The following is a 21329-nucleotide window of genomic DNA, read 5'->3' as shown; positions in this document are numbered from 1 at the left end:
TCCCCCTGTCATGGGCAGGGGCACCTTTCAACTAGACTCAGCTCCTCAAGGCTTCATCCAGCCTGTCCTTCAACACCCCCAGGGAGGAGGCAGCCACAGCCTCCCTGGTCAACCTATTCCAGAGTCTCTCCACTCATAGTGAAGAACTTCTTCCTCAGCTCCAGACTAACCCTGCTCTGTCTCAGATTCAAGCCATTCCCCCTTGTCCTGTCTCCAGACCCACCCCCATGAAAAGTCCCTCTGCAGCCTTCCTGGAGGATCCCTTCGGGTACTGGACGGCAGCTCTAAGGTTCCTCTGGAGCCTTCGCCTCTCCAAACTGAACACCTGCAGCTCACTCAGCCTGTCCCCACAGCAGAGCTGCTCCAGCCCTTGGATCATCTTTGTGGCCTCCTCTGGACTCTCTCCAGCAGCTGTGTCCTTCTTCTGGGGACACCAGAACTGGAGGCAGGAGGTGAGATCTCAGCAGAGCAGAGTCAAGGGACACAATCCCCTCTTGCCCTGCTGCCCACACTCCTCTGGCAGCAGCCCAGCACACAGCTGCCTTCTGGGCTGCATGAGGGCAATGCTGGCTCCTGGGGAGTTTCTCATCAACAGCACCCCTAAGTCTCTTTATTCAGAGCTGTTCTCATCCCACTCTGCACCCAGCCTGGATTTGTGCCTGGGATTGGCCTGACTCAGGTTCAGGACCTTGCACTTTGAGTTGTTGAACCTCGTGCAGCTGGCACTGGGCAGTGCCAGTGAATGTTAATTTTGTACACTTGCACTGTTCTAAAAATGGTATAAAGGAAAAGAGAAGACAACTGCTAGCCTCCTGTAAATCTGCCGCTCCTTCTGACTGTGGGGAGTTGAGTTCTTGTCTATAAGCTCAACTCCAGAAACCTGCAGGGTGCAGTAATTACACCCAGCCATGAGAGAGTCCTGCACAGCAATATATTTCAGTCCAAAAACCACACCTCCAGAATACTGATGAAGAGGAAAAAAATAAGAAGGGAGAAAACAAATATGCCAATATCCCACACTGCTGCAGTCCCCTTGGTGGGCTATATGATCCTCCTTTCATGAATAAAGATGGAGTAAACTCCATTTGTAGCATAATAAGAAAAGGTAATTAGTGCCATCTATTCACCGCGGTTTAGGATTTGCCTCCAACAATTTGATTACTTTTATCACATTTCATACTTTGAGTAAGATGGGTTTTTTTCAGCTCTGTAATCCAGTTAGTGGTGAAAGTGTGGAGGAGAGAAGTCAGCTTCCCAATGTGATTGATGAATCTGTGGTGTAGCTGGAAAAGAGCTGGGGGGAAAAATATATATATAAATACAGAACTCATAATATAGACACTGTCTGCCTGTGTTAAAGCAAATCTCTCCTAAATCATTTTGAATCCTTCAGCCAGACTCAAATATAAGCTTAGAATCTCCTTCTCAACAAACAGGAAATGGAAAAACTATTCAGTAGGAAAGAAGCCCTTTTGAGAGGGGAAGGGAGGCAGAGGAGGGTGAACATTGCACTCTAATCTCTTTTGATATGCATTTCTTACTTATGTTTTGTTAACTCCCAGATCTTGCTGAAGTCTGGGCTCTAGGCCTGCTGGGTGTTAGAGAAACACAGAGGCAATTAACAGTGAGGGACTATTTCCAGCTCAGGTCTCAAGTTATTGGCAAAAGGCTGAGTGATGCAGCCTAAGCCAACGGAAAGCACAGAGATTTTAAAAGCCTAAGCTCAGATCTTCACTACTGCTGAGGTCAAAGCAGCCTTGGTAGAGTGAGGTACAGAGTTTGTGTCATAGAACCACAGAATCAATGGTTTGGGTTGGAAGGGACCTCCAAAGGTCACCCAGTCCAACCCTCCTGCAGTCAGCAGGGACACCCTCCACTAGATCGAGCTGCTCAGAGCATATAAATCAGTCTGCTCTGCTCAGTACTCCCACTTTTACTCCTAGTCTAAGTGACTCAGTGTAAGTTTAGAGGTTTATTTGTTGACATTGTGGAGAGGTTGGTGCTGGACTCTTCTCCTAGGTAATTAGTGATAGAACAGGAGGGAATGACCACAAGCTGCCACTGGGTAGGTTTAGATTGGACAGTAGAAAGAATGTTTTCTTGGGAAGAGTGGTCAGGCATTGGAATGTGCTGCCCAGGACAGTGGTTGAGTCACCAACCCTGGATGTGTTTAAAGGTCATTTGGATGTGGTGCTTGGGGATATGGTTTAGGGGTGAGCCTTGTAAAGTAGGGTTAGTGACTGGACTTGGTGATCCTGAGGGTCTTTTCCAACCTGAATGATTCTGTGATTTCCTTCTCCTGAGAGCTAAAAGCCAGCTCTATCCAGATCCACAACTTGATTACATGTAGGAATGGCAAAACTAAGCAAGCAGACAAACCCCTCGAACTCACTGAAGGGAGCCACTTAACTACCTCTCCACTGAACATTTGTAGTCCACAGAAGAGCCAGGCAATTATTTGTGTCCATCAGAGCCATGACCTCACCTAGAGCACTGCTCCCAGTTCTGGTGCATGCCAGTTCTCAGCATTCCATCCATTTCACTACAGGGGCAAAATGTTGCTGTTGATAGAAATTTGGAGATGGCAATAAAACTAACTTGTTGTTGTTTAATATGTCTAAAAATAGAGGTAATAATACAACCAAAATTAAAATAGTAATTTTTTGTTCTTTTCTATTTAATATTTGTTCTTCCTATTTAATATTAAAAATCAATGAAGTAAAAGTGACTTCCATATACTTAAATATAGTCAAATCTTCTTTTTCTTCACAGTCTCAAAAAGGCTTCATCTCTGTCTCTGGGATTGCAGTGATTTGTTTGTCTACTCACAGCTGTCTCCAGCTATAGAGGAGGAGCTACAGATAAAAGATAGGGAGAGAAATTAAGATTGTACCCAAAAAATTAAATAAGCCATTACTAAAATGGTCTGCAGAGCTGAGAAGTATTCAGTGTCTAAATGGCCCAAGAGGTATAAATAAAACAGACCTCCAATGTTACTCAGTTCCCTCATATTTTCAGTTTTTCATTTTTTTTTCCCGTGTTCCTTTCTGTAATTGTGGAACAGAAGCCATAAATAATGCAGCACATCAAGCTGCAGTAAGGAAAGGTTGTGGTCTTCCATCCTATTAAACAAACTCAAACACAACAGAGAGATTGTGAAGTCTCCTCTGGTATCTTGGAGGGAATCTGATTAATGTCTCTAATATGTGAGGGGTGTGTGTCAGGATGAAGGTGCCAGGCTCTGTTTGGTGCTGCCCAGTGATAGCACAAGGAACAACAGGTACAAGCTGGAACCCAGGAAATTCCACCTCAGCAGCAGGAGAAACTTCTTTGGTGTGAGGGTGCTGGTACCTGGAGCTGGATGCCCAGAGAGGTTGCGGAGTCTCCTTCTGTGGAGACTTTCCAAACCCTCCTGGATGTGTTCCTGTGTGGCCTGCCCTGGGTGCTCCTGCTCTGGCAGAGGGGTTGGACTGGATGATCTCTGGAGGTCCCTTCCAACCCCTAACATTATGTGATTGATTCCATGATCAAAAATAATGACAACACTGTTTTATAAGATAAGGACACAGAGATATATTTGTGAGATGATAACAAACAGTAAATAAAACCAATGTGGCAGACTGAAAGCACCAAAACCTGACCCAAAACTTTCTCGTTTCTTCCCATTCCCACACCACATGCACCAGCACCTTCCAGGAAGGACTGGAATGATGTAAAACAACATAAATATATTCAATTATAGAAGGAAATCAAATGAAAACCAACCCTCAGAGGAAAATTCCTGTGCAATCCCAGAGATAATCCAATTACAAAGGAGATTAAGTTATTAAAAGTGAAGTATTTTGATAATAAAGAATAATTAAGAAGCAAGTAGATAAACACAGCTCTCATCTGTGTGAGAAGGCAGAATTTGATTGAGGGAAACAACAGAATGAGGCTGCCTGCATGCTCATATGAAAGAAAAGGGTGAAAACAGGCAAATAAGTATAGGGATAGAATAGTTTCAGTTTATTTACATTTCATTTTAATTATTATTTGGTTTCCTTCTTTCAAGTTACAAAAAGAATGAAGAATGGGCATGGAAAAAAAATGTTTGTTGCTCTACCATTGCCTGACTGAGGCTCCTTGAACAATGTTTTCTACTCTGACAAAAGGAACAGATGGTTCCTTTTTGTAGGCAGAGGAACCAAGTTAATTTTCCACACCTGCTTCATCAAAGTTCATCCCTCCTAATACTGTCATAGAGCACACAGATGTGAGTCCATCAAAACCACTCCTAGATGGGTGCTGGCTGGCAAAAGAGAGGGGAAAAAAAAAAAACATTCCTAAACTAGTTTTCTTTTTTCTCTTCAGGCTGAACTCTTTTCCTGAATTGGGATTTTGCTTTCACTTGATATTAACTCATTTGTTAGGAAAATTATTATTATATTGAACCTGGAGAAGAGAAAGCTCCAGGGAGACCTTAAAGCTGCATTTCAATATCTGAAGGGGAACTACAGGAAGTCTGGGGAGGGACTGTTCAGAAGGGCCTATGGGGATAGGACAGGGGGCAACGGTTTGGAACTGGAGCAGGACAAATGTAGGTTGGACATCAGCAGTAAGCTCTGCACAGTAAGGGTGGGGAGACACTGGAACAGGCTGCCCAGGGATGTGGTTGAGGCTCCATCCTTGGATACATTCAAAATCAGACTTTCTTTGTTCCTGTGCAGCCTGCTGTGGTTGGAGGTGTCCCTGCTGCCTGCAGGGGGGATAGCCCAAGGTGACCTTTGAGGGTTCCTTCCAACTGAATGCAAGCTGTGAGTCTATGAGCTGAAGTCACTTGCTAACCAGATTCCATCCTTATTTAGATTAAATCAGTCTGCCTCTGGGCCGGATTACTGTATTTACTGCAAGCAGTTCATGTATCTTATAGCCTTGATCAAAGTAACAAGTTCAATGCTTGGCTGCATTTTCAGAATTTGTTTCTAGAATCTATATATTTCTTTAGGTTTCTATAACTAACAAGTTTCATAGTTTTCATGATTTGGAATGGAAGGGACCTTAAAGGTCATCCAGTTCCAACCCCCCTGCCATGGGCAGGGACACCTCCCACCAGCCCAGGTTGCTCAAGGCCTCATCCAGCCTGGCCTTGAACACCTCCAGGGAGGGAACATCCACAATCTCCCTCAGCAACCTGTTCCAGTGTCTCATCACCCTCACTAACAAGAATTTCTTCCTAATTTTCAGTCTCAATCTGCCCTCCTCAAGCTTCAATCCATTCCCTCTTATCCTATCAGTCAAAGCCCTCCTGGAGCCTCTTCAGGTATTGGAAGTCTCTTCTAAAGTCTCCCTGGAAACTTCTCCAGGTTGAACAGCCCCAACTGTCTCATCCTGTTCCCATAGAGGAGGCTCTCCATCCCTCTGATCACCTTCATGGCCCTCCTCTGGACCCTCTCCAGCAGTTCCAGGTCCTTCTTACTCTGGGGGCACCAAAGCTGGGTGCAATGGTGCAGGTGGGGTCTCAGGAGAGCTGCGCAGAGGGGCAGAATCCCCTCCCTCACCCTGCTCTTCGCCCTGCTTTTGATGCCGCCCAGCACTGAGGATCAAACACTAGAGTCCAGATCTTCCAGGAGGCGAACATAAGAGTCATCAGCACACCTTCTACTGATGAATTTGAAGGACTTCATTATGCAAATGATGTGACCCACATTTATTATACCCATGTAGCTCTACTAGCAGCAGTTCCTGTTCATATTGTCAGCTGGTTATTAATAGAACAATTGGACAGCTGCACAGCTTCCAGGTCTATAAAACAGCAAGAAAGGAAACACACATACAAAAACACCTCCTAGGCTCTGCCCTCTTTTTACAACACATACTGACTGCAACTCATATTTTACACTTTTTAATAAAATAATTGACTCCTCTGTCTATTAGATTTGCTTCAAAATACTGATTTGCATTAAGTTTGCTGTGAAGGCCCAACAGAGACACTTGTCACTTAGCAGGTTCAGAGACAGAGACCGAAAAAATTAAGAAACCTGTGGCTGTGGTTTGCATTTTCTGAGATTTTGGAGGAATAAACCAATCCTTTGTATAAATCCTGCCCTATCTAATGCCCTGTCCTGATCACTGCTTTGCTGCAAGACTCTGTGAGGGCTGTTTTAATCTACTTTATTTTAATTTCTATCTTGACATGAATAATTGTTTTCATATGGATTTTCCTTTGTACATCCTATTGTGAGATGGGTATCTTGGCCACCACTAGGTTTACAGCTAGGAAGTGCCTCTTCGTTTGCTGTAAGACCTGCTGGAAATCACTACCCATCTTGAATTTCCCCACAGGAAATAAATCCCCTAGATACAGATTCATAGATTAATTTAGGTTGGAAGGGACCTTGAAGATCAGCTAGTTCCAACCCTAAACCTACCCTGTTGTAGTTTGAGGCCATTCCTTCTTGTTCAATCACCAATACCTGTGAGAAGAGACCATCACCAACCTCTCTACAACGTCCTTTCAGGTAGTTGTAGACAGCAATGAGGTCTCCCCTCAGCCTCCTCTTCTTCAAACTAGCCAGCCCCAGCTCCTTCAGTTGCTCTCTCAGTGGCTTTTCACCATTGAGGTGACCACAACTGGACATAATACTGGACCAGATCAGCTTCCTCAAAGCTTCATCCAACCTGGCCTTGAACACCTCCACAGAGGGGGCATTCACGACCTCCCTGGGCAACCTACAATAGGTATCAGAACCAGAACCTTCCTTTCCTTTCTAACAAGTGCATAATGCCCTGCTAATCTGTCTCACATCTGTTTCCACCAGGATGCTTTTTTACTAGATTTTTATGACATAAGTGCATGAAACCCAGCAGCATCTGGGTAGCACAATGCATATTTCATAGGAACATTGAGCTGTTTGAGGAATTAATATTTATAAAGATCATGGGAGGAAATGTTCCCTCTGAAAACTGAAATGTTAAAATGTTGCTGATTTTGAACTTTCAGCAAATGATGTGAACAAAATTATTGGGGAGGGGGAAGGCTATGTGATTCCCAAAACTTTGATCCCAATACTGTTTTACAGGTTAATCACATTCAAAAAGCAAGCCTGCCTTGAAGTCTAAAACAGGGGGAGGTGAGGGGTGTGGGGGGGTGGTAGGAAGTGGCATGACAACAGTCTGAAAACAGAAATGTGGATTCTTTGCATTTGCCAAAGTATTTCTACTTAAAGCCAGAGTTCTTAAAAGTGATCAGGTCACGTCTAAAAATAAAACTCCAAAGCAAAGTAATATCTCAAGAACAGAAGGAAGCATTCTAAGAAATAAAAACAATCGTAGAAATCAATGAAGAGTCACTGAGGCCAAATTAGAATGATAAAATCACAGAATATTAGGGGTTAGAAGGGACCTCCAGAGATCATCCAGTCTAATCCCCCTGCCAGAGCAGGATCACCCAGGGCAGATCACACAGGAACACATCCAGGTGGGTTTGGAAAGCCTGAAGAGAAGGATGCTCAGAAAACATGAAACTGTATATTTCTGAGCAAGCATCATTGTTGGCAACCAAAATCTTATCTGAGGAGGGCAGATTGAGACTGGAGATTAGGAAGAAATTCTTGGCAGTGAGGGTAGGGAGACACTGGAACAGGTTGCCCAGGATAGTTGTGGATGCCCTCTCCCTGGAGGTGCTCAAGGCCAGGTTGGATGAGGCCTTGAGCAACCTGGGCTGGTGGGAGGTGTCCCTGCCCATGACATGGAACTAGATGATCTTTCAGGTCCCTTCCAACCCAACCCATGAGGTGGCTCTCCTCTGGACTGAAATATCTACTCTTTATACTCCTACACTTTAATGTCTTTCTGGAGCAACATTTTCCAGTATGTTATTTGGCTCTAGATAAAAACTCCAACAGACCCTTGATTTGTGCTACCAAAACAACAGAAGGATTTTAATCAGAAAGAAACAATAAAGCCTAGAAATTTAAACGGCAATGAAGCTTACTGTGGTACCTATGGTGTTCTCTGTTTCTGGTGGTTTTTTTAGTGGAAATAAGGATGAGATGTTAAGTAAAAGAAAAGGAAAAAAATCATTTTACTGCTTAATGGCCTTATTTAGAAAAGATCAAAGCATAAAGTTGGGAACCTCAAAACAAAGTTGCATAATATCTTCTCTGCAGTGGATTTATAGTTTAGAAAGCATAAAAATCAAATACTCTGAAATGTTCTTTTCCAGTCCAACATTTACATGTTCTTGGAAACAACAGAGAAATTGTAGGAGGAAGTTAAACAGCAAAAATGAACCAAATTGGGGTATTTTGTGTACGTGGTAATCATGAAGCTCAAGAATTAACACTCAAAGCTCTGCTAAATGCGCTCTGGAAGCTGCTCACCACTCCTAAACTCTGTGAGTTGCCAGCACTATTCCCACTTAGCCTCTGATGCAGCCAACAAGCCATAAAACTGAGAATGGGAACTGTTGTAATGAAGTAGAAACCTTTCCCTGTGGAAGTGAGGGAAGAAATAATACAGAAGCAGTACATTAAAATATTCTTAAAGGATCATCTCCCTTTAGTACTCCGAGTAAAACTTTTCAGCCAGCAGAAGATTTTGATGATGGCAGAGAATTATAGTGACACTTAGGAAATTATTTGGACATCACCTGGAAAACTCTGGGTCTGATCACTTTTGATCTATTCTTTCCTTTGGTCACCACTCCCAATCTTCTTCATGCTTACAAGAAGCGTTAACTCACATTAAGCATCCTATACTGAAAACTGAATTTAGCAGCCTTTGTGTTTGACTAATTCTTTGTCTGTATTTACAACATCCTATGGTAGAGTCATATCAGAGAATACCACCTGTAGAAAGTCTAAGTGCTTGCCAAGGTCTGAGCTCGTGCAAGAGGAAACATTCTAAGGACATGAAGAGCAAGTAGAGTTCATCACTCAGCCTATATCTGGCTACAAGACCTCTTCACACACAATCATAGAATCATAGAATCACAGAATCATAGAATCAGTCAGGGTTGGAAGGGACCACAAGGATCATCTAGTTCCAACCCCCCCTGCCATGGGCAGGGACACCTCACACTAGATCAGGCTGGCCAGAGCCTCATCCAGCCTGGCCTTAAATACCACCAGGGATGGGGCCTCAACCACCTCCCTGGACAACCCATTCCAGGCTCTCACCACTCTCATGGGGAAGAACTTCTTCCTCACGTCCAGCCTAAATCTCCCTACTTCCAGCTTTATTCCATTCCCCCTAGTCCTATCACTACCTGATAGCCTCAAAAGACCCTCCCCAGCTTTCTTTCAGGCCCCCTTCAGATAGTGGAAGATCCAGAAGCTGGATAAGAAACTACGTACTCATAGTTTAATGGACTGCAGCTGTGTGCTGGGCATCCAAAGCAGGGACAAGGGAGGGGATTCTCCCTCTCTGCTCTGCAGCACTGGTGCACCTATCACAAGAAGGATATCAAACTGCTGGAATGGGGCCACAAAGATAATCAGAGGGCTGGAGAACCTCCCCTGTAAGGACAGGCTGAGAGAGTTGGGGCTGTACAGCCTGGAGAAGAGAAGGTTTCAGACTGACCTAAGAGCAGCCTTCCAGTATCTGGAGGGGGCTACAAGAAGGCTGTAGAGGGACTGTTTACAAAGGCCTTAAGGGACAAGACAAGGGGCAATGATTTGAAATTAGAGCAGAGCAGATTTAGATTGCATGTGAGGAACAAGTTCTGCACCATGAGGATTGTGGCCCTCTTCTGAACCCTGCTCCAGCAGGTCCATGTCTCTCTGGTGTTGGGGGTCCCATAGCTGGACACAGTACTGCAGGTGAGATCTCACCAGAGCAGAGGGTCAGAATCACCTCTCTCCATCTGCTGGCCTCACTTCTTTTTGAAGGTTCTGTCCTGAGTTGTTTATTATTTATTATCAATTATTTATTTTCAATTAACTTACCTGAAAAATAATCCCTTTTTTTTTTTTTCCCCCAGAATTGCTTCCTTTGTGTCACTGTTGCTCAAACTTCTGTACATAGAACAAACAGTTAAATATCTCAACTGGGAGCTCAGGGAAGTGTATTTCTTTAACTGCATCCTTCTTTATTGTGTTTATTTCAGTAGCTTTCATGAATTATTCAGCATGTTTTAGGTAGCCTAGAGAAAATGCTTTTTCTTTTAAGAGACTTATTTCTCAGGCATTCTTTTAAGTGAGTTAGATGGCAATGAAGTTTTAGCAACTCTATCTATAAATATGGAATTTTTTTTCTATTTTTTTTTTTAACTAAGTCATTTAAAAGTCACTGAGGGACCTTGACAGGCTGAAGGGGTGAGCCCAAGCCAACCTGTTGAGGTTCAACAAGACTAAGCGCAAGGTCCTGCATCTGGGTCAGGACAATCCCAGGCATTGATATAGGCTGAGCAGGGACTGGCTTCTGGGAATGGCTTGAGAGCAGCCCTGAAGAAAAGGACTTGGGGGTGCTGGTGGATGAGAAGCTCAACATGAGCCACCAGTGTGCACTTGCAGCCCAGAAAGCCAACCAGAGCCTGGGCTGCATCATGACAAGTGTGGTCAACAGGTCGAGGGAGGTGATTCTCCCCCTCTACTCCACTCTGCTGAGACCCCACCTGGAGTATTGTGTCCAGTTCTGGAACCCTTTTACAGGAAAGATCTGGAGGTGCTGGAATATGTCCAGAGGAGGGGCATGAGGATGATCAGAGGGCTGGAGCTCCTCTCCTATGAGGACAGACTGAGGGAGTTAGGGTTGTTCAGTTTGGAGAAAAGAAGGCTCTGAGGAGACCTTATTGTAGCCTTCCAGTATCTGTAGGGGGCTACAAGAAAGCTGGGGAGGGACTTTTTAGGGTGTCAGGTAGTTATAGGCCTGGGGGGAATGGAGTAAAAATATAAGTGGCTAGATCCAGATTGGAGGTTAGGAAGTTCTTCTCCATGAGGGTGGTGAGACACTGGAACAGGTTGCCCAGGGAGGTAGTAGAAGCCTCATCCCTGGAAGTTTTTAAGGCCAGGCTGGATGTGGGTGTGAGCAACCTGATCTAGTGTGAGGTGTCCTGCCCACAGCAAGGGGGTTGGAACTGGATGATTCCTGAAGTCCCTTCCAACCCTATCCAATTCTATGATTCTATAATTAAGACTCATCACCTAAACTCATTCTTTTATTTTTTTTACCTCAGCTGGATTCAAAGATGATTTTCATCTCTGAACTCAATTCTATTGTGAGACTAAAAGAACTGATGCTGAGCACAACACAGAACAATTGCTTCAATTTATGCCAAGCATTATAGCAGGCAAAGAAAATCCACAGCAGTAAACAACCCATGTGAAAAAAACTGCATTGAAATTCCCCTCAGCAGGCAGATGACATTTCAATTCCTTTGGGCCAGGAAAAGAAAAGAGACATCCAAGAACTTCAGGTATTGCCCAGCGACAGGATCAGTTCTTTTCAAATCTTAATTGAGTGTAGAATTAAATACATAAATGAAAGCAATGTGGAAATAAATAAATAAATAAAATCCACGTGGAGATAAAGGATTAAATAAAATTAATATGCAAATAAATCAATGAAATTGATATGCAAGTAAATAAATAAAATTAATGTGTCAATGAATGTGTAAATCACTAAATAAAAACTAATGTGTAAATCAATAAATGAGAATAATGACATTTTAAGATACTTCTCAAGCATTTGAAATTTTTCTCTCATAAATCAAGACAATATAAAAAATGTATTTTATAACCTACCCTTTTTTCCCTTCTAATATTTGGCCTATTAACATAATGCACCTGGAATCCTGTCAATCATCTAAGGCACTAGAAGCAAGAATTAGAAACAATCAACCCTTTTTAGTTTAGAGATTGTTCAAGTCATTGATTTGAGAAAGACTTAACCTCAGAGACTAAGTCTTCTTCACAGAATCCCAGACAAGTTCATGGATAAATATGTTTAATATAAAAAGTTTTTACATCTCGACTTGTGTTACCTGCTGCTTCCTCATACAGACATAGAATGGTCTGGGTTGGGAGGGACCTCCAAAGGGCATCCAAAGTCCCCTGCACTCAGCAGGGACATCCTCCACTAGATCAGGTTGCCCAGAGCCTTGTCCAGCCTCACCTGGAGTATTTTCAGGGAAGGGACCTCAACTATCTCCCCGGACAAACTGTTGTAGTGTTCCACTACCCTCCTGGTGCAGAACTTGTCCCTCACATCCAATCTCAATCTGCTCTGCTCTCATTTCAAACCATTGCCCCTCATCCTGTCCCTGCAGGCTTTTGGGAACAGTCCCTCTGTAGCCTTCTTGTAGCCCCCTTCAGGTACTGGAAGGCTGCCTTTAGGTCTGTGTGGAACCTTCTCTTCTCCAGGCTGAACAACTCCAGCTCCTTCAGCCTGTCCTCATAGCAGAGGTAGGTGCTCCAGTCCCCTGATCATTTATGTGGCCCTCCTCTATACCCACTCCTTCAAGTCCATCTCCCTCTTGTGTTCAGGGTTCCAGAGCTGAAAACAGTACTCCAGGTGAGGTCTCACCAGAGCAGAGGAAAGTGGCAGAGTCACCTCTCTTTTGCTGCATCTTAGGATGTGATTTGCCTAAGCCTATACCTGCTGCTTATGCCACAGCAACCTGCTGCAAACCCCAAACCATTTACCTGCACTGAAACTTCAGCAATCAAATTGCCCTTCTCTGCTCTAACATTTTAAGAGCCAAATACAATAAGGTTAGACTCTACAACAATCAGCTAAATATTTCTGCTCCCACTCTAGTGCATGAAAGTCTTTCCACATTAAGGTCACAGTTCTTAAATCAGATTTGCAAGTTTCAAATGTTTAGTTATGAATTCATGAGCTTAGAAATGTGCAGCTGTAAAATTCACCAGTCCCACAGCTCAGCATTTACAAGGTGTAAATCTGAGAAGATTTATGAAGTTGTGTGGTAATCTGGAGCAGATGATGTCAACTGCCAGATGCATGTTACACAGGACTTTGTGTTTTAAAGCCACAGCTGTTCTGCTAAGTTACTTCAGGAAGGTTTAGTTTGGGGGTGGATGTCAGGACAGAAGGACACAAGAAGGTTTTCAAACAATTTATGAGGCAAACATAAGCCCAAGTGTATAATTTTGTTATCATGACAAAACATGACCAAACACTTCAAAGCTGAGTTTTGTTTGTCTCTAATGATTAGCCTTAGAAGATGCTTTTCCCTAGACTTCTGTTGACTTTAACAACCAGTAGATCATAGAATCATAGAATGACTAAAGTTGGTAAGGACCTCAGAGATCATCTGCTCCAATCCCCCTGCCGTGGGCAGGGACGCCTCTCAACTAGACTCAATTGTCCAAAACCTCAACCAATCTGTCCTTAAACACCTCCAGGGAGGGGTCATCCACAACCACTCTGGGCAACCCATTCCAGAGCCTCACTACTCAGTGAAGATCTTCCAAGCTCCAGTCTAACCCTGCTCTGCCTCAGCTTCAAACCATTCACCCTTGTCCTGTCCAGAAGAAAAAGTCCTTCTGCAGCTTTCCTGGAGGATCCTTTTACCTATTAGAAGGCAGCTCTAAGGTCCCCCAGGAGCCTTCTCTTCTCCAGGCTTACAAGAAAGCTGGGAAGGGACTTTTGACAAGGACTTGTAGTGATAGGACAAGAGGGAATGGATTGAAGTTTGGGAAGGGCAGATTGAGACTGGAGATGAGGATGAAATTCTTGACAGTGAGGGTGGGAAGACAATGGAACAAGTTGCCCAGGGAGGATGTGGATGTCCCCTCCCTGGAGGTGTTTAAGGCCAGGCTGGATGAGGTCTTGAGCAACCTGGGCTGGTGGGAGGTGTCCCTGCCCATGACAGGGGGCTGGAACTGGATGATCTTTAAGCTCCCTTCCAACCCAAACCACTCTGAGTCTCTGTGCTCATGATAACAGAGATAGGATTTTACTGACACTAGGCAATAAAAGCCTTAATATTTGATGGATTCCTTTTTTATATCCACAAGAGTGAAAGTATTTCTTGAAGTCATAACACATGAAACACTTCTCAAAGCATTTTTCTGTCACCAAAATATTTATGTCTTCCCTTCAAATATTCATCAGCTCCTGCCTGTCTTTCAAGAATATTTAGTCACTGCTATCACTGTGCTGTTCCTCATTAGCAGTCAAAGTCCTTTTCCATCATGGTTGTTCCTGAAGTAGCTTTTTTTTTTTTTTTTAAGTGCTTCTTGATTGCTAATAATAGTGGGGGAAATACTTCCATTTCACAGCATATCCCACAGATATTTTCTGTCTTTTCAGTTTCAATGAACTTGCATCACTCTCTGGATTTATTCTATCACTTGAACCTCAGGACTTGAAGCAAGTAACAATCACTTTTTCACACCAAAACTACTGTCCAGCTTTTAACTCAGCTGGCTGCTGAGCCCCAGCCAATTGATAGACAAATTAATTATTTTTTTTATTCCTCAGTAGGGGGGAAACTGCTACATTTATTTACTTTCTCTTTCCTTTCTTCCAGTGACACAACTTCCCTTTTTGTTTAACACTGGTTGGTGTTGTAAAACATTCCAACATGGGCATAGTTTTCATGAAAATATCATCTATGTAAAGCAACATTAATATGGATCATGAAAAATATCTGTGAATAAATTAATATCAAGTGCAGAGACTTCAAGGCACCAACAACTCTTCTTGAACACCTTCAGGGATAGTGACTCCACCACCTCCCTGGACAGCCTGTTCCAACACCTAACCACTCTTGAAGCAAAGAAATTTTCCTTGATGTCCAACCTAACCCTTCCCTGGCTCAGCTTCAGCCCATTTCTTCTCAGCCTCTCTCTGTTACTTGGGAGAAGAGACCAACCCCAGCTTCACTCCAACCTCCTTTTAGGAAGCTGTAGAGAGCAATGAGGTCTTCCCTCAGCCTTCTCATCTCCAGACTAAAACTCAGCTCCCTCAGCTGCTCCTCATATGATGCCCTCCAAACCCCTCTCCAGCCTCGTTGCTCTTCTCTGCACACCTTCCAGCCCCTCAATGTCTTTCCTGTCCTATGGCAGCCAGAACTGAACCCAGGACTCAAACTGTGGCCTCATTAATGCCCAGTATAGGAGCACCATTACTCCCTTTTTTCTTGTGGATTAAGAGAAACTCCCTCCAGACATCCACTGAGTGACTCCCCATCATTTTTTGTGTCTCCATTTAGTGCTGTTTTCCTCTGACAGTTGAGAAAAAGCTAACACAGTTTTTGATGTGCAGAGATCACTCACACTGATCAATATATTCTCACTGTGTCCTTTCACTCCTCTGGTTGATATCTGCCTGCTGGCTTTTATGTTATATTTGTAAGCTTTATGATGGGAAAAAAATAAAAATGGCTTTGCTGTCTTCATACAGTGTCAAAACACTAAGTTTTTTGGTCTATATTTTGAGGTTCAAGTCATCCAATAATATAAATTGCAGTATTTCAAATAAAGGACCAAATAAAGGCTTTGCTCAAGCAGAGCTCCCACATAGAAGGCAATTGTTCCCACAAAGCATCCTCCAGAACATTCTGAAAGCTGCACAAAGGATATGACCACAATTTGGATGGGGCTTTGAGCAACCTGGTCTAATGGGTGACTCTGCTCATGGCAGGGTGGGGTTGCAACTAAATGATCTTTCAGGTCCCTTCCAATCCAAACCATTCTGTGAATCTCTGAATAGAATGTTCAGCAATTATCAGAGAACTGGTGGCCTTGCTCATAGAAATGTACATCTCAGGTACAAATGTGATGAATCTGTCCTTTCAATCAGTGTTATGGGGAATAGTAACAGATGTTATAAGATTTTAAAAAAAAATATCTCCGAAAATATCAGAGCATTAAAGGGTCAACTTTTCTGTGATGTTTTCCATATCCTAAATTGATATTTTCTTTGTTAATCATTATTCAGTATATGAATTCATGGGTATTTAAAATAGACAAAAAACAAAACCAAAGACAGAAGCAAGGACAGACCCCAAACACAGAACTAAACACAGAAACCAAAAACAGAAACCAAACACAAACAAAACCAATGATGACAACAACAACAAAGGGCACAAAACCAAAACCCAAGACAGTGGAGGTACAGGGGAAGCATCAGGCAGGCTGCACTATTTTTTTCTCTGAGAAGCAGCATTTTGTTTTTAAAAGCAGCAGCAGTTACATTGGTGGCTGAAAGACAAACCAGGGAATGACTTGGTAATGACTTTGTAGCTACTGAAGCAAGAGAAGACTTAAGGGATGGAAAACAGTAAAGTATGTTGGTGTTACAGAGTCATAGAAAGGCTTAGTTTGGAAGGGACTTTGAAGATCATCCAGTGCCAACCCCGTGCCATTGGCAGGGACACCTTTCACTGGTCTTTCAACCTTTTAACCTGGCCTTGAACACCTCCCTTCAGGTATCAGAAGGCAGCTCTAAGGTCCCCCTGGAGTATTCTCCAGGCTGAAAAACCCCAGCTCCCTCAGCCTATCCTCACAGCAGAGGTGCTCCAGCCTTTGGAGCTGTGGGCTCCTAATCTCTGTGGCCTCCTCTGGACTCTCTCCAGCAGCTCTGTGTCCTTCTTCTGCTGGGGACACCAGAACTGGAGGCAAGATTGGAGGTGAGGTCTCACAGAACAGAGTCAAGAGACAGAATCCCCTCTCTTGCCTTGCTGCCCACACTTCCCTGGCTGCAGCCCAGCACACAGCTGCTGCCTTGGTTGCATTAGGGCACTGCTGGCTCCTGGGGAGCTTCTCAGCAATGAACACTCTCTATGTGCAGAGAGATCTATATGAACTTCAAGGCACTGCCACATGGCTTATATCATGACATTCATATTCTGCCATAGAGTAAAAAAAAAAAAAAAAAAAGCTCCTGTCAGCAACAATCACTTTATCAGCAGACAGGGGCAGGACTATTTTTAGATATGAGGGCCTTTGGTCCTTGCAGCTATGAAATTTGTAGTCAGAGTTTGGGAACTTTTCTTTCTAATGCTAATATCCTATTTATTTTGCCAGGGTGAAAAAAAAAAAAACAAACAACAAAACAAAACAAAACCAACAAACCCAAATCCTAATCCATTAGGTAAGATTGGCTTTCTAGTGTCTAGGCATAAAAGCCACAAATTTTTTTGCCATCATTAACTAAGACTTAAATAACCCTGAGATTTTTCCCCACCTCTATGCCATGCAGGCTGCCAATGTAATTAAAGTGTTGTGAGGTGTGATTTGTAGAGGCTGAACTGGGAGTTGTAACCAGATTAACTCCCTGACTTGCACACACTGCCTCCAGTGAGTTACACCGCTCACAATAATTACAAGAATTAAGCTCTAACACAGAGTGTCTACAAAATATATTGGCTCTGACCAGATTAAGTACTGTAAAGAATAGATTTACATCAACTGTGCCCTCAAAGTGAAAGTCTTCTGCAATATAAAATATGAGAGAAGTGAACATAGCCTGCATGGCACAATGCAGGCATAGGTGAGTCTCGGTGGGGTGATCTGGCACACTCCATCATATTTTAACTTGGTGTAGAATGACATCACACTGCTTAAAAATGGTTTTGTACAAGCTGGGCTAAACATAATATAGGCTCTGGTCTGCCAAATAATTTGAATGTTGAATTGGGGCTGTTTAGCCAGGAGAAAAGAAGGATGCAGGGAGACCTTGGTAGCCTTCTGGTACCTGAAAAGAGAGCTACAAGAAAGCTGGGAAGGGACTTTTCACAAGGGTTTGTCATGCTAGGGTGAGAGGAAATGGATTGAAGCTTGAGGAGAGCTCTGCCTGCCAGCATAAGTAAGGTGAATGTTAGAGGCTGGCCCTCAGATGGAAAGAAGACAACAGAGAGGTAAGAACTCCATGAAAACTAAAACTGAACTTAAGGAAAAATGAAGGGACAAGGCCTGCATTAGTGAAGATCCCAGAGTAGCACAGCTACAAGCAGCCGGCTCCAGGGCTCTAGCACATTCACAGTCAAAAAAAATTTTTCTCATGTTGAGATAGAATCTGCTGTGATCATATTTATGTCCATTGCCCCTCATCCTCTCTTTGGGTATCACTGAAAAGAGCTTGGCTCCATCCTCCTCCTGTCAGCCACCCTTTCAATATTTATAGATATTGATAAGGTCCTTTCTCAGCCTTCTCCAGACTAAACTGCTCCAGGTCTCTCAAGGCCTTTCAAAATAATCTGGCTACAGATTCTTCTACAAACTTGAAAGCAGACCAGGCTTCCTCACACATCTTCCTCACGCAAGTGCTCTTGGTAGGGTTAGGACTCCAATGTTGCAGCACTCATCTACCCCAACATGTGTTCTCCTTCACCACTGTAATCTATTTAAACACAGCACACAGAGGCTGTACAGTCTCCCATCATTTAAAAATTACAGTTATTTGGTTTAGAAGATCATTTGATTTAAGTCTTTTTCCTGGGAGAAAATGAAAAATACATATAGAAAATACAAAAGAGAATAAGCAAATCAAAGATGATAAAATAAGGATCCATTTTTTTTTTCCTTCTAATGTTAAGGGTCTTACAAAAGGTGGGAGAAGAGGCTGAGAGGCTGGAGGAGAAGGAAATATAGTGCTGATGCTGGAGATGTTCATTCTGCTATCTGCAAAGAGAAATAAAGGAGTCTGAGGGTTGGCCAAAAAAAAAAAACCCACCACAAAATAGCAGAAAATTAAATAGGCTTCCAGATATGGAAGCTGTGAGAAACTCATTTAGGCTGCCTCTGTCACCAAGCCCATACCATAGTGTAATAAAAAGCCTCAACCACAGGTATAAATCACAGGAAGGAAAACTGTCAGCTGTGATATTGTTAAGATAAGCATACGAAAGGCAAAACTGAATTATGCTTAGACAGTTCGACTGGAGCCTTTCCATGTGTCAAAGAACAGCCTGCATTAGAAAAAAGGATGCCTTCAAAATGAGGAGAGGGGGGGGAGAAAAAAAGGCAAATCAGATTCAGGAGGATTTCTGAGCTGCATAAAAACTGAGGCTACATAGGAAGTAGTTCCTTGAGTTTGCACTTCTAGATCACTGAAATACTTTAACATTGCCATGCATACTTATCCCATGGAGCTATCACAGTTCTTCCTAAATCAGAAAATTTGAGGTCTGTCTGTTTTGTTTTTTTTTTTTTTTTTTGACAGAATCACAGAATGTTAGGAGCTGAAAGGGCCCTCTAGAGAACATCCAGTCCAATCCTCTTGCCAAAGAAGGGTCACCTAGGGAAGACCACACAGGAATGCATCCAGGTAGGTTTGGAAAGTCTCTAGAGGAGGAGACTTCACAACCTCTCTGGGCAGCCTGCTCCAGGGCTCCAGCACCCTCACACCAAACAAGTTTCTCCTCATGGTGAGGTGGCACCTCCCAGGTTCCAGCTTGCACCTGTCCTGTCACTGGGCACCACCTCAAGGAGCCTGGCACCTTCATCCTGACACCTACCCCAGGATGGCTCTCCCTTCATCTCTCCATTTGATCATGCCTTTGTAGCAGGCTTCCAGATCAGTGAAGCAGGATTTCCCCTTAATGAATCCATGCTGCATTTCTGTATTTACTGAATTCCATACTGGAATTCCTAACTCTCAGCTGCCCTTGCTTTGTTTCTTTGTTCATGCATTACCCTTGATTTGCCCACTGTTTCTTCTTTTCCTGGTCTTGCCATCCCAGCAGTTAGTTTATCTGCACCCCATGCAGTTAGTTCATCACAATTAGGTCTCTACTGATCAGCTTTTTATTGTTGCCACAAGAAACAAAGGATCAGTTATAGAAACAGAACTTTGAAGGGGCTGTGTTGCAGGACTCACTCTTCCTTACTTCGATTTCATCTAACTCATTCTGATTTTGTTTCAGGCAAAAGTCCTAAGTGGGAAGGCTGAGGAATAAGGGGATAAGGCAAGTTTTACTACATCACCAATATTTAGAAGCAGGGAAGACTACAGGCCCAAATTACTCCAACTAATCTAATTTCCAGAGAGGAATGAACTTGGCTTGACAGGGTCTTGTTGTGTCTGCTGTGATATCCATTTGCTTCCTAATATCCTCACAAACACCTAAGCTGATTTATGGCTTTCAATTTCTTATTTAAGGGAAGATAATAATATCCATGCTACTTCATAGAGCTTTTAATAGGCTGTATTTCAAAAGTGTAAGCTTTTTGAGTTGTGTGACAGTGAATAAACATAATAAGCAATTTTCTAGTAAGAATTCCACCTCCAGCAAAGAAAGAACCCCAAAAAAACACTAGTGATAAGAAAAAAAAAAACAAAAAAAAAACAGGAAATGAAGCTAAGATGATCATTCCATTTAATGAACAATGCCTTGTAGTGGAACTTCTGGTTGTATTTCCACTTCTTCTAATGGATATTTTGCTCCTTCCATTTCACTCATCTCAGGAAAGCCAGTTAATTTCCTTTTTGGAATCAATCAGACTAAGCAAAAAGGACCAGAACATAAAAAATATTCCAGCTTATAATTAAAGTAAGTAACCCTCAGGATTTAGGAGGATTCAGCTTGAAACTGAATTAATTCAAGGTGAACTGAACCTAGAAACCAGAGAAAGGAAGGAAGTGATGAGAAAGGGCAAAAACTAAGTCAGAATTCAGTCTCTAGTCTACATGGTACAGAGTCTGCAGACCTTCTCTGAGGTGGCCTGATAAGAGCATTACCTGAATTAGATCCCTGCACAAAAGAAATTTACCTGCATTCAGATCCCTGCACAAGAGCATTACCTGCATTCAGATCCCCACACAAGAGCATTACCTGAATTCTGATCCCTGCTAGCAAACCTGTCCAATGTAAATCTACTCCAGTTTTCAAACCAGACTGGAAGAGGATGTTCAATAAGACAAGCTGCAAGAATTATTCAGAAGCACTGAAACAAAAGAGAGGCAAAGTTATCAAAAAAGTAACTAAATCTGCACTAATTAGCAAGAGTAATTAATCTGCATGGTGTAACATACATGAATGTGAAACAGAAAAACCAAGTCCTGAGTTAAATTGAGCAGAGGAGAAGAGAGCAGCAAGGTCAGTGCCACAAAACTGACTATAAAACAAGATCTCAGCTAATATAGAAAGCTCTATATAGAATAATATCTACTGTATAGAATAATATCTGAGCTGAGGTAGACTCTTTCTTTTTTCATTTGGAAAAATTTTAGAAACAGCCAAAGCTATTTCTTTAGAAATCCTAGAATAGATCAGGCTGGAAAGGACCTCAGAGCTCATCTGCTCCAACCTCCCCACCATGCCCAGGGACACCTCTCAACTAGACTCAGCTGCTCAAGGTCTCATCCAGCCTGGCCTTGAATACCCCCAGGAAGGAGGCATCCACAACCTCCCTGAGCAGCCTGTTCCAGAGTCT

Source organism: Indicator indicator, chromosome 6 (assembly GCF_027791375.1).
Source record: "Indicator indicator isolate 239-I01 chromosome 6, UM_Iind_1.1, whole genome shotgun sequence".
Taxonomy (NCBI): domain Eukaryota; kingdom Metazoa; phylum Chordata; class Aves; order Piciformes; family Indicatoridae; genus Indicator; species Indicator indicator.
The sequence above is the reverse complement of the archived record's forward strand: the minus strand, read 5'-3'. Positions refer to the sequence as shown.